General features: G+C 38.7%; 1 non-coding gene across 1 annotated transcript; it reads left to right on the top strand.

Annotated features, from left to right (window-relative positions):
- Positions 1 to 12,926: 12,926 nt before the first annotated feature.
- LOC117801249 lies at positions 12,927 to 13,035 on the top strand. The gene has a single exon (XR_004623774.1). It is a non-coding gene; the product is annotated as a U6 spliceosomal RNA (small nuclear RNA).
- Positions 13,036 to 14,957: the final 1,922 nt, after the last annotated feature.

Below are 14,957 nucleotides of genomic sequence, written 5' to 3'. Positions count from 1 at the left end.
ACCCAGCCAAATTTACAGATCAAGTGAATTCAGTGTTTCTCTATATACTGTATCAGAAAAGCCACAGTCTGACGTGAAACATTACCAAAGATTAAAAAAGTGGAACAAGCAAAGAAGACAGAGAGAGTAGCAAGCAAGGTAGAAAAAAAAAAACAAAAAACCAAGAGAAGTATCCTATAGATCAAGTCTAGTATTTTAACGGGAGAAGGAATGATCACTAATGTCAAATGGTCAAGAAAGATGAAGACGGAGAATGGACCACTGTTTTGAGTACATGGAGTTCATGTAACTCTGACAAGAACAGTTTCAGTGGAGAGATACAGGGAGGAAAAATGGGTTCAAGAAAGGAAGAAGAACAATTAGAAACTGCAAATATAGACTAGTCTTTGAGAATTTTACTGGAAAAAAAGGTAGAGAGAATGGGGTGGTAGGTAGTAGAAAATGTTGGTCAAGATTTTTTTAAATACATAGAGAGAGAGAGATCCTCCTGCCTACATGCATGCTAATGGGTATGATCCAATAAAGAGAGCAATCAATACAGCAGATACAAAGGAGACTTTCTGGAGCAACATCTTGAGAATATGAGAATGGATGAGATTTCGTGCCCAAGAAGGTGAGTTAGCTTTCCACGGGAGTATGGCTATTTCACCCATAATTGCAGTCATAAAGAACGACAATATGAGAATAAAAACAGGTGGGTGTGGGTAGATATGGTAGTGAGGGGTATTTGTCAGTTGAATTCTCTGGGAAGCAGATACCAGGATGGAGCTAGAAATGTAGGATATATATTGGGAATAATGTTTGGGAGAGATTAAGGGCAGAGGGTACAGAAATAGGTAGAAAAGTCTGACACCTGTGAAAGAAGGATTGGGTAAGAATTGCTGTGAGTGCGGCACAGCTCTGAGAAAGTCTCACCTACCCAACAGGGCTCTGTGGAAAGACTGCCCATAGAGGAGTACTCTGTTAGGGATGGCCAGACCCTAGCACCCCTCCATGCTCAGCTGCTGGCTGGGGCTGCTTGGGAATAGCCTGTCCTGGGTTCAAATGCTGCAGTAGACCCCCAGGTTCTACAGCTTCAAGCCAGCAGCTCACTGCACTCCTCACCACTGACTGACAGGTTCTTCTTCAAGGGAAATCCAAGCAGCAAAACTCCCTGGCTGCCACAGAGTATGTGGAAAATTTCTACTGATTGTGAAATAGGAAGTGAGGCCAACGACTTAACCCGAAATTGAGAAAGATGTGTTGGAGGTTTGAGAAGAAGAAAAAGATGAGAAGTAGCTATCCAAGGAGAAGGAGAATGAATCAACCATAGAAATACAGTGGGCTCACTGACTAGCACTAAGGTCTCACCTGAGTTTAGTCATAATGAGTTTAAAATGAGAACAACGGGTTTGGTTTTATTGTTTTCTCTAGCTATTTTCTCTGCCTAGGTGCAGGCATGGAGAATTGGATATAATTAGAGTTGAGGGTTTGCTTAATTAAGGGAAGGCAAGGGAATTGAGGATGTTTGCAAGAGAGTGATCACACAAAAATAAAGAAAGGTGGAAAAGGAGGATATGAGCTGGTTGAGGTCTAACGAAAAATAGATAGGCTCAATGGATTGTTGTAGGTCCAGGTGGAGCTGAGGAGTTGGTGGAGTTGGTGGTCTCTGGTTACCTTTGGCATGAACAATTTTGGTAAAGAAAGGAGGGTGGAAGCTGGTGAGCGAGTACAGCAGTGAAGAGAGGGAAGTAGAGAAATAGAGATCTTAGTTGTAGCCAGTGCTTTCCAGACATAAGAAAATGAAGGCCTGATTAAAAGAGAAAGTTTTCCCTCTAATAAATGTGGGAAACATAACAAGATGTCAAGCATTTGCTCCCAGCAGGATTCTAGAAGGCCCCAGCCTACTGGGCATATAGGTTCTCATTCTAGTTTTGTCCCTCAAAACTGGGTAAAAGACCAGTTGGACCAGATGCTCTGGGTGAAAATTAAAGCCCTACAGGAATTTAGACTGTATCCCTTTTTAAATGACCTTTGGGTAGAAAAATCTATGAAGTTGGCTCTAGGGGTCAAATTCTGGGACCTAGGGGCGCCTGGGTAGCGCAGTCGTTAAGCGTCTGCCTTCGGCTCAGGGCGTGATCCCGGTGTTCCGGGATCGAGCCCCATCGGGCTCATCCGCTGGGAGCCTGCTTCTTCCTCTCCCACTCCCCCTGCTGTGTTCCCTCTCTCGCTGGCTGTCTCTGTCACATAAATAAAAATAAAATCTTTAAAAAAAAAAAATTCTGGGACCTAGATGAACACATTAACAAACATAGAAGGAGTCCCATTTCTGAACTAACGCACGTTTGTGCTGATCACAGATTAAAAACAAATTCAAAGAGCTCCATAAAGGTTGTGTTCCTGGATATAGCAGAAACAGAAACAGACTCAGATCCAGAAAACCTGAGTTTCTAATTCTAGTTCTACCACTCACTAGCTATACAGCTCGGGCAAGTCATATAATCAGTCCGAACCTCAGATCCCTTATCTAGGAAGTGGGACTAGCAGCATTTAACCCATAGATCATTGTGAGGAATAGAGATAACGTGTGCAGATTGTCTGGCACTATGCTTAGCAATGCTATAGGCATTTAGTAAACTGTTGTTGAATCTGAACCAATTTTATTTATGAACAAATTACACACAGAGTTCTCTCCACCTCACACACACTGAAAATTTGTATGTAAACAAACACCATCCCAGAAATCTCTAAGAGTGTGGGAAGACACCAGACATTTCTAAAGTGGGTTAACATTGCTTATATCATCTGTAAATTATTTTAAAATTCTACATTCTAAATAGGACAACGAGAAGCAATGGAGGGAACTATATGAAGAAATGGAAAAAGAAAACAGGCAGGAGAAGCCAAGAAGAAAAAAGAAAAGGAGGAGGAATGAGAAGATGACATCTGGGGAGCTGAAGAAGGGAGAAGTGAAGAGGATTCTGCTGAGGAGCCAGGAAATGACAGGCAGCGGAAGGAAGACGATGCCAAAAGAGACTTTCTGGGTAAAAAATGAAGAAGTCTGGGTTGACCAGAAGGATGAACTTTAACTGGGTAAAAAACCTACACTCAGAGGCAAGTGATGTTGCTTGGAAGGAGAAATGTTGATGAAGTTGGCTAACTCTGGGGAACAAAATTATGTGCTCTTTTTGAACAAATTTGGATTTGTATTTCTACTCCACCTCCTTTAGTGAGTATGACCTTGGGAAAGTCACATCTTGCCTCCTAGGGCTTCTATTTCCTTGTCAATGGAAAGGGAGTGATAATTCCTATTTCATGAGGTTGTTGTATGGATTAAATGAGCCATGTGTGTACACTACCTGATATAAATATATAGTCAACAAATAGTTACAGTTCCTACCATCATTATTACAGTGTTTAGGAAATTAATTATTGGTAAATAAGATTCTCTATAAAGTTGGTCCTCACTTTCAACTTATCTCAGTACATCCAGGGAATTTTATTTTGTGTAAATATCTGTATTACTCAGTATTTACTGAGTAGTTCTGATGGTTGTACTTGTGGGTGATGATGTTTTCTTTCTACAGAGGTATCGAACACTTAACAAAATCAGACTCTCTCTTTACATAAAGAAGGTACTTTGTGAAAGTCCTTTTGCTCCTCTGTTGTTTTGTGCCCTAGTTTTTAAATAATTGTGACTTGTTTGCAGGTTGCTGGCCTTACACTTATCTTTTCTTACCACCTGCTCACAACATCACTATCATAGGCATTCACATAGCTCTTTACAGATTGCAAAGCACTTTCCCGTAAATTTGAGTTCTAGTGATGTGCTCATTTAATTCTCACAGCAGCAGTTGTAGAGGATACCATTATTATCTTCATTTTACAGATGTAGAAACTGCTTAGAACAGGCAAGTCATTTGCTAAGGGTCAAACCACCAGTAAGGGGCAGGGCCAGTATCTGAACTCAAGTTCGTCTGGTTCCAAAGCTTTTCCTTCTATTGCACTAGGAGGTTGAATGAGTGAGTGAATATCTCTTATATTGAACACAAATCGTAGGCATCAACTGACACAGAAGAAATACCATTTTAAGATAAATAAGTAAAAAGTAGTTTTCCACTTTTAAAAATTATTCCAAAAACCAAACATATAGACAAGCAATTGAGTGAAGTGTGACAGCCTTTTCAGCCTTTTCATATTAAGAAGTGATACAGCTAATGTGATTGCCAGCTGTTTGAGTCTGCCATTTATCAGCTGTATTTTCTTGGGCAAATGATCTAACTTTCCTGTGCCTCATTTTTCACATTTGTGAGATGGGGTTAGTAACAGGACCTACCGCAAACTCAGTGGTGAGGATTAAATGCTGACTCCTTCCTGTCTTTGTTTGACGAGAAGTACACCGAGGACTAATTCCAGTCCAGCCGGGGAGTCAGGCTCAGGCACAGCTGTCATATGATAGCACAGGGCTATAAAAATGGGTTCGGAACATAGTAGATGCTCGATAAAGAGTAATTGAAAGATTGAACAAAACTCTGGTTGGTGTTTTCAGGGAAGATTTCATGAAGGAAGTGACTTTTGAGCCAGATCTTGAAGAATGGGTAAGAGTACGTCTGTGGATGAAATTTCAGAGTCAAAGAGCAGGGCACCCAGATAACAGGAGTTGGGTGGTGAGTCAGGGAGGAATAGCAAGTATTTCTCCTCCTTTTTTTCCTGTAGGTTGGTGCCTAGTGTAGTTTCTGAGACTTATAATCTTTGGAATATTCTGGCTTGGGAAACTTGGTCTTTGTAGGGGAGGGGAAACTTTACCTCTACCCTTTTGGGGGTTTTGGCTGGGCCTCAGAATTTAATTGACATAACACAGATAAATAGGAGAAAATCACACAAATTTATTTAATATAAATTTTATGTGACACAGGAGCCCTCATAAGGAAATGAAGACCAAAAGAAGGGGCAAAACTTAAATGCTTTTAAACTAGGTTGAACAAACAGAGGCAATTGTGGAAAAATAATGAAAACATACAGGGAGTTTATAGGAAGATAAGAATTATTTTAACAAGGTCTGTTTGTGCAGAATTCTCTTAGTTTCAACTTTCTGTCCTTGATGATAAGAATGTTTCTTTTCTCCTAGTAGATGGAGGGCAGCTCTCATGTGGGAGTTTTATCTCCTGTTTTCAGGAAGAAAAGAGATCAGGGTGTCCCTATTGTATCTGCTGTTTTTCAAGTGCTTTTCACTAAAAATAATCTTTATGCTAAAGTGGCATTTTTTGGGTGGCATATTTTGGCACCCTTCATTTTTATACCTATTTATATAACATAAGCATCTTCCCATTGTGAGCAAGAGCAAGGCTTTTGGTGCCTGAGTCTGAACATTGGGTTGGGGCTGGAGGGCTGGCTTGTGGGTAATCTCTATTTTAGGCATTCCAGTTTGACGCGAGCATCGTTTACTACCAATGTCTGCCCTAATTGATTGGGCATATGCTCTACTAATTATTACATATTTTCAAATATCACCAGATAAAGATATTGATTTTCATACAAAATATGGGGGGAAGAGTAAACAATATGGATCTATTTAAATATTTTTTAAAGCTGCTGCTTTGGGAATCTTAAAAAAATTAGGGGCTCCTGGGTAGCTCAGTCGATTGAACATCTGACTCTCGATTTTGGCTCAGGTCTTGATCTCGGAGTCATGAGATTGAGCCTTGTGGCAGGCTCCATGCTCAGTGGGGAGTCTCTCTCCTCTCTCTGCCAACCCCGGCTCCCACTATCTCAAATAAATAAATAGATCTAAAAAAAAATTAAGGCTGATGCTTTGGAGTATGCAACTCTTGATCTTGGGGTTGTGAGTTCAAGCCTCACATTGGGCGTAGAGCTTACTTTAAAAAAAAGTCATTTAAAAAATGCTGCTTTTACTTTTGTTAAATTTCTCTGGTCTTTATTTTGATAGATTGTACAAACGTTATTTCAAAAACTAAGGTAATTTAACAAAGGAAAATACATGCATAGTTTTACCCTTTCTGCACAGACTTTGAAATTTTTTGTATTTCCTTCCAGGTCTTGTCTTTTGAATACCACCATTCTGCCACTGAAACATGATCCTCCAGATGACGTTTTTGTTGTTGTTGTTGTTGTTGTTTAAGATTTATTATTTATTTGAGAGAGAGAGAGCATGAGCACAAGAGTAGGGGGAGGGACAGAGGGAGAGGAAGAGGCAGAGAACCTCAAGCAGACTCCCCATGGAGCGTGGAGCCTGGCATAGGGCTCTACCTCATGACCCCAAGATCATGACCTGAGCTGAAACCAAGAGTCAGATGCTCAACTAACTGAGCCACCCAGACACCTGAAGTTTTGTTTTTTTTAAATTCTGATTATAGATTTTATTTTAGAAAATAACAGGTGTTCAATGTAAAAATTTGGAGTCTATAAGTGTATTAAGAAGAATATAAAAATTTCTCATTATCCCCAAATCCAGAAACAACTATATAATACCTATCATCTTTCCTCCCAGGGTTATGTTCATTTGTTGATTGGATGGTTTGACTTTAGGTGTAGAGGGTTTAGTTAACCACACTCCTCAGTACATGGCATTTTATCATCTTAGGTTAGTGTTATACTTTTAAGTTTTCTTATTTATTTTTTCACTTTTAGTCCCCTCCCTTCCCCCACACAGGCAACTAAGTTCTATTTGGTGTATATCTTTTCATTTGTATATGTTCTTATAAAATGTGAATTTTGGGATGCCTGGATGGCTCAGTTGATTAAGCATCTGCCTTCAGCTTGGGTCATGATCTTGGGGTCCTGGGATCAAGCCCCGCATCTGGCTCCTTGCTCAGCGGGAAGCCCTGCTTCTCCCTCTGCCTGCTGCTTCCCCCGCTTGTGCTCTCTCTCTCTGACAAATAAATAAAATTTTTTAAAAAAATGAAATAAAATGTAAGTTTTGTTCAGTATGGATGTATTTTAATTTATGCAAATGGCACAGTGTTAAAATCTCACTTTGTTTCTTCAGATTTTTCACTGAACAATGTTTTTCAAAAGCATTCATGTTGCTGTGTATAATTGCTTCTGATTGCTGTGTAATACTTCATGATATAAAATTTACTACATTTTAGTCATCTATTCTCCAGTGATAGACCACCAAACAGGTTGTCTTTAAGTCCTCCCCATCATAAATAACACTTTGATCAGTATTTTAATCTTTTGTAAGTCTGCATAAGAATTTCTTTGAGATAAATTCCAGGAGAGGAACTGTGGATTCATAGAGTATGTGAGTTCATAATTCTCATAATTTCTATCAGATTGCTTTCCACAATGGTTATAGCAGCCTGTACTCCTGCCACCATGCGTAAGGGTTCCAGCTTCCCCACAACAGCACAGCAAGCATTGTCATTCTAATTTTTATAGTGTAATAGGTATAAAACAATAGCACATTGCTGTTTCAATGAACATTTCTCTGATTTTTTTTGAGCATCTCTTCACATACCTTTGGATTTTTGAAGTTCTTCTCTGTTCACGTCTTTTGCTTATTTTTCTCCAGAGGTTGCTGTTTTATTTACTTGCCAGAGTTTTGTATGCTAAGCATTTCAAATATCTTCTCCCATTCTCTCATATAGTTACTTTGTCTTTCATCTAGTTACAGTGTATTTTGTTACATGGGAATCCTTATTATTCATCAATATGATTGTGTTATAGTCTGTGACTTTAAAGTTTTGCCTTTCCCTTCTTGGTCACAAACTGTAACAGTCTCCTATTTTTTAAAGTAATTTTTTCACATTTATTATGTCTTTAATTCTCCCAGAGTCCTGCCTCGTATGAGGCATAGAATTGTTAAAATACGGTAATTACAGGATTCAAGCCTTGATGTATCAGTTTCTGAGAGGGAGAGATTAAAATCTTCAGTTACAATTATGCATCTATCTATTCCTCTCTGCAGTTCTGTGTATCTTAAGACTATATAATTAAGTGCATTTATGTGTTTGCCTGTTGTTTCTTTTATGAATATATAATTACTTTTTATCACTATTTATCTTTTGAGAGNTATAATTAAGTGCATTTATGTGTTTGCCTGTTGTTTCTTTTATGAATATATAATTACTTTTTATCACTATTTATCTTTTGAGACTAAAATTTCTTTTTGACAGAATTAAGATCACAACTCAGTTCATATTTTCCTCTTGTATTTCTTTTCATCTTTTTATTTTTAATCTTTCTATCCTTTTATGTTTTACGTATTGTTGGATGTAATTTTTTTTAAGTTTTTTTTGTAAATTTATTTATTCGACAGAGATAGAGACAGCCAGTGAGAGAGGGAACACAAGCAGGGAGAGTGGGAGAGGAAGAAGCAGGCTCATAGTGGAGGAGCCTGATGTGGGGCTCGATCCCATAACGCCGGGATCACGCCCTGAGCCGAAGGCAGACGCTTAACCGCTGTGCCACCCAGGCGCCCCTATTGTTGGATGTAATTTTTAAAAATTCAGTTGGTGAGATTAACTTATTGCATTTAATGTAATTAATATATATTAAGATTTAGTCCTACCATCCGTTCACTATGCATTCCTCTTTATTTTTTATTTCCATTTCTACTTTTCATTGGCAAGGCTGAATTTTCTTCTGCAGGTTTAGTTTTATTCATAATATTATATTTCTTATGGTAGTAGCCACTGACTTCAGACTCATACCCATGGGCTTAAGAGAATTCCTCCATCTTAACAACTTGAACAAAAGCCTAAACAAAAGTTCCAAGCTTGACATTCAAAGATCTGATGCGTCCTGTGCTCATGTTGATCCAATCACCGTTGCCGAGATGGAAGGTATTTGATTTCTAAAGGAAACACAGGGTATCATTACAAAAGGAAGAATGGAGGCTGGGAGACCAGAGTGTCTGTCTACTTTCTCATATTAAATCAACCTCTTCAAGCCTCATTTTCTTCATCTGTGAAATGGCAATGATAATACCTATCTCAAAGGGGTGATATGAAGAGCAAATTGGCTAATAGATAAGAATCCTATCTCTTGTGAATCAGAAAGTTCTATACAAAGATTAGTTGTGATTCTTGCTCTTGCATTTCTCACATGGTTTCATTTGTTTATCTGTATGTATCTGTATGTATTTGTATTGTGTATCTGTATTTATTGTTGGTATTTATCTGTATTGCTATGTGGGAAAGTGCCATTCTAGCCAGCATTCTCCCTAACTTGTGCCAATGCCTGAAGAACTGATTTTTCCTTTCCAGAGAACAATGAATGGGCAAGATGTCAGGATGGTGTCTGACTGGGAGTAAGTTTCCATCCAAAGAGCCCTGAAGTTTCAGAGCAGGTTAACTTGCGAGTAGACAGCTGAAAGTTTGGTGCAATAGCGCTAAATTGGGCTCCAGTTCTTTCTCTGCTTCAAATTAGATGTGTGGCCTTGGGCAGATCAGTTAAACTCTCTGAGCCTGAAAAATGGAGGTCACAAGAAGACCTACCTCTTAAAGTTGTTGTAGGATTGGATAGGATTATATGTAAAATTCCCTGGCCTTAGAGAAAGTCTTAAGCTTATGAGACACATACTCAAATTTCTTTATTGAGCACTTATTAATTTCCATTCTGCTACATTATGGCTAGGTTGAGTGCAGGTTCTTTCTCATCTCCGAAGTACATTGAATTGCTCTGTTGTTTTAGAGAATAACTGACTCAGTCAGTTAAGCGTCTGCCTTCGGCTCAGGCCATGATTCCAGGATCCAGGGCTTGAGTCCCGCATCTGGCTCCTTGCTCAGCAGGGAGTCGGCTTCTCCCTCTACCTGCCGCTTCCCTGCTTGTGCTCACGCTCTCTCTTACTCTCTCTGATAAATAAATAAATACCTTTAAAAAAAAAAGGAAAATAACTGTTGTTTCCCTCAAGTCCCTATGTCTTCAGAATTTGGGCCAGGAATCCTTGCCAGCAAAATAGAGTCTCACAAGAGATCCTGTCTGTTATAGGCAACCAAAGTTGATAATTCTAATTTTTTTCACATGTGAAGATTTAGATTCACACTAGACCGAAAGTGTATACCTGCTACGTTTACTGGACTAGGCTCTTCTACTACGTAACTGCTCAGAAACCTACAATAATCCCATGAAGTAGGTACTAATATCCCTGTTTTCTGACAAGGAAATGGAAGGTCACATAAATTAAGTAACTTGACTAGTTGAGAAGGAGAAGGGAGACAGTCTAGTGAAATGTAAGGAAGATGGGCTTTGGAGTCAGAAAGATCTCAGTTAGGATCCCAGCAGTGCCATATACAAGGTCGTGAACTTGGAACAGTGACCTAATCTCTTAAATCTCAGTTTCTTCAGTGGGGATTAGAATATCTTCCGCACGTAAGTATCGTGAGGTTGAACTGAGATAGTGTTTGTAAAGCAGAGTACCTGGCACATGGTAGGTGCTCTATAAATCCTTAGGTACTTGACAAGTGTATTGGGAACCCAGAGCCCATAGAGCCCACTTATAGTGCTATTTTAGAGGAAACTTCAATCATTATCCAGCTTTTTTAGAACATTCGACCGAACATTTAAATGAGGCAGCGAGATACAGTGAAAGGAGCTCAAGCATGGGAGTCTAGAGACCTGAGATTTGGTGCCAGCTCTTATTTAGTATGTATCTGACTGGGCAAGGAAACTGAGCCTCAGTTTCCTCATTTGTAAAATAGAGACAGTACTCTTTGCCTCACAGAGTTGCTGGACGTAAAAAATGCACATGGATGCACACACTCTTTTTAGTTTTAGAAATGCTGTGTAAATAAGAGGGCTTTAATTTGTGTTTATTATTCTCAGAAAGAGAGAGTAAACAGAACTCAAGATAACCTGAGACCTGAGAGAGCTATTGGGGAACCTGACCCTTAAGTGAGGCCTGATTAACAATTTGCCATGGCTGCTGTTGTGGCTGCCGCTTGTGCTCAAATATCAATCCTCATGCCTCCTGATCCTAAGCCCTGCCAAAAGGCAGCACTGTGCAGAACATTCCCCCTTCCCCACCCCTGCCCCACACAACTGTTTGGACCAGGACTGGGAATCTGACCCAAAGGCAAGCAGCACACAAGCTGGTCAATGACCTACAAATGTGGTCTGCCTCCTAAAAAATAAGTTGGACAAATCAATATTTCTCTCTCACGAATTTGAGTTGGGAAATATGAGGCGATTGAGGCAATTAGCAACAATAAAAACTATGACTAAAGGGATGCAGAGAGAGAGGCCATGAGGTTGAGGAGAGGCCTGTGTGAGAGGAGATGGTGTCTGGGCTGTGACAAACCAAAGTGATGAGGAAGCAGAAATTATGAGTAAGCAGAAGCTATGAAGTAGAAAACGATAGTTTTATTTATTCAAGAAATTCTCTGAACAAGGCAATACACAAAAATGACTAAGACAGCCTTTGCCTTCATTACACTTAATTTTAGTGGGGAAGAGAGACAAAACAAGTAAACAAACAAGTAATTAGAAATGGTTTTAAGGGCTAAAAAGAAAAATATGAAGCTGAGATAGAACTTATGAGGAAGGGAGCCACTTACGAAATAGCACGGTAAGGGAAGTTCTCTCAGAACAGATCGTTAAAGTGAGACCTAGAGAATGAGAAGGAGCCAGGGAGAAGAAAGTTTGAGAAGAAAGGTTAAGTACAGCTGACTGGCAGGAAAGGGCTTATCATGTTCTAGGAAGCTGAGAAGCAGAAAACAAAACAAGCCAGGCTGCTGAAGGAAAGTGAAGGAAAGGGAACAGCATGAGATGAGTTTGGAGGGGTAAGGAGGAGGCATGTCCCAGGACCCAACAGGCCTATGTATGGAGTTGGGAATTTAGTTCCAGTGAGCCCCAGTGAGAAGCCATGAAATTATTTGAGACTGAGTAACAAGATCCGATAGAATGTGTGGGTAAGCTTGAAGGCTAAAGAGTCACTCCAGGTTCAAACCTACATTCTACCATTTGTTAGCTGTGTGGCCTTGGGCAAATGACTTAATCTCTCTGTGCCCCAGTTTCCTTCCCTATAAAATTAGATGTAGAATTGGGTTTTACCTCATAGGGTCATTGTGAAGATTAAATATGTATAAAGTGCTTGCAGCACATAATAAACACCCAATAAATGTAAGCTTGTATTATTATTTTGTTTTCAAAAAGGTCATGGTAGCTACTGTATAGAGAATGTGTGAGGGATAAAAGGGAAGCCAGTTATGAGGCTGATGAACAGCCTACGTAAGAGATGATGAGTGAAGTGGTAGTAGTGGAGACAGAGATAAATGGACTAATTTGACATATTTTTAGAGGTAAAATATTCATACTTTGCAGGTGGATTGGACATTGTGGTTGAGGAAAATAAAGGAATCAAGACTGACTTCTAGGTTTCTAGCTAGCGCAACCAGGGGGAGGGCGGTGACATTTACTGAGAAGGAGGAGCTTGGAGGAAGCACGTTTGGCAGAGAAATTAGGAGTTCTATTTTAGACGTGTTAAACATAAGATGTCAGTGAGATCCAAGGAGATATCAATCAGGCAGTTGGTTGTAAGTTTGGAGCCCAGAAGAGAGGTCTGGGATGAAGATATGAATTTAGAATGCATTAGCATAATCAGCATTCAAAGCCTCGTTTGCGGGTATCAGCATTTGAAGACACAGAAGTAGTTGAGACCATCTAGGAAGAGAGGATACAGAGAGAAGTAAAGGGAGCCAAGAAGAGTCCCAAGGAGCAACACATTTTAGGGTGGTTGAACAAACAAGGAGAATGAAGAGAGGCCTGTGAAAAGAGAGTAAAACCAGAAGAGTGTGGAATCAAAACCAAGAGATTAGAGTGTTTCAAGAAAATTGGAGAGGTCAGCTGAGAGTGGAAAGGTCAAATAAGATAAGGATAGAAAAAATAGTCATTGATGACCTTGACAAGAACAATTTCAGTGAAGTGTGTGTGTGTATGTGTGTGTGTAGGTGCTAAGAATCATCTAAGCTGAAAATGAATCAGAGGTGTTCTTACTTTGACAACACATATACTAAAAATAAAATAATACAGAGAAAATTGGCATGACTCCTACAAATAGATGACATACAAATTCGTGAAGCATTCCATATGTCTTCATATAGATTTGACTTTTGGACAATGTTAACTTTTACATATTCAAAAAGAAAATTGAATCTACAAGAATGGAAGGGATCCTAAAACTGGGTATAAATAGAAAACAAACATAACCGTATATAAATAAGTAATATAAATATTCTGAAGAAAAATAAAAACGAATCCAAATTACTTTTGAACATAGTATTTTTTATGTATACCTTTAGTGTAAAAACAAAACAAAACTGCAAACAAATCTTGAACCCAATTTAATAGATTTTTTTTAAGTGACATGTAGCAATTCTGAAACTATTTTGTGTGTATCATAACACTGAGCAAATGAAAAAAGACAGTGATGCTACTGGGAATCAGAGTTCTCACTGTGGGAAAAGGAAGATGCAAATAAGGAATAGGAGAAAGAACCCTGTGGTGCTGAATTGGAATTAGAGTATACTAGTAATGAATTCATGATTGAAAATCGTTGAACTATATTAAGTTGCCATTTTTCCTTGTGACTCTGTTTACCTAAAGGGCCTAAAAGCAATGACACCCCAGTAACAGTAAGCATATCTGGTGCTAGACCTTGGTTTCTAAATACCAATGCCCACTAAAAGGGGAGCTCTTTGGAGAGATGGATGATTTCCAAGACTAGACAGGAAAAGTACAAAATGAAACAGAAACATCATATTATACCAGAAAGCAAGAAAAGTGCTTTAAAAAAAAAAGATGGTGTGTGTCAAAAGGATACAGGAACCAGTATGAAGGGACTCTCACTGGCCAAATCTGGGACAAGTTGAACATTGAAATGAATAATGAGAGTAACAGATTATAACCTATTAAATAAAATAAGAATCTATGAGTCTATACTAATGATAATAAATATATAATTAAATAAGAGAAAAGGGAAAGATATTGTTTACAGTAGAATGCCAATGAAAAAAATGGAGGTGGAATAATGGAGTTATAAAATCACCATTTTGCAACCATTAGAGTAATTAATTCAGACCTTGATTAAGAGTTCTATTTTAGACATGTTAAACTTAAGATGTCAGCGAAATCCAAGGAGATATCAATCAGGCAGTTGGTTGTAAGTTTGGAGCCCAGAAGAAAGATCTGAGATGAAGATATGAATTTAGAAGTCATTAGCATAACCAGCATTTGAAGACATAGAAGTGGTAGAAATGATCAATTACCAGAGAATGCTGAAAACTTTGAGCACAAGTTTGAGAAGGAACAAGATATTTATCCAGTCTCAAAGTAACTTTCCAAAGATTGCTCCTTACTTACATAGGAAAAAATGATAACTTTACAGTGAAAAAACCTTGCAGATGCCACCTTAACCAACGGATCAAAGTGAACACCATCAATAATGATACCAAGTGACACCATGTTTTTCCTCATCTTACGCACCGAGGACATAACATCCCATGGGTAGTATGCCTGCTCCCTCAAAAAACAAAACAAAACAAAACAAAACAACAACAACAACAACAAAACTGAATTATAAGAAAACATGGAACAAAACCAAACAGAGGGAAATTCTACAAAACACTGACCTATACTTTTCAAAAATGTCAATATCTTGAGTAACAATGAAAGACTGGGGAACTCTTCCAGATTAAAGGAGACTAAAGGCTTATGACAATGAAATGCAATGCATGATTAGGGACCAGGCACTGGATCAGAGGGAAAACTACTAAATAGGACAGTATCAGGCCAATAAGTGAACTTTGAATATGGGCTAAATATAAAGATTATATCAATGCTAAATTTCCTAAATTTGATCATCATACTGGGTGCGGGGGGAGGAATGCAGGTATATAAGAGAACATCCTTGGTCTTAGCAAGTACTCAATATTCAAATATTTAGGATATTAGGGTTAATACTACATATCAAATGGTTTGGGAAAAAATTGTATATATGCGTGCATTCATACACATAC

The sequence above is a fragment of the Ailuropoda melanoleuca genome, chromosome 2, assembly GCF_002007445.2.
Source record: "Ailuropoda melanoleuca isolate Jingjing chromosome 2, ASM200744v2, whole genome shotgun sequence".
In the NCBI taxonomy this organism is placed as follows: Eukaryota; Metazoa; Chordata; class Mammalia; order Carnivora; family Ursidae; genus Ailuropoda; species Ailuropoda melanoleuca.
The sequence above is the reverse complement of the archived record's forward strand: the minus strand, read 5'-3'. Positions and strand labels throughout refer to the sequence as shown.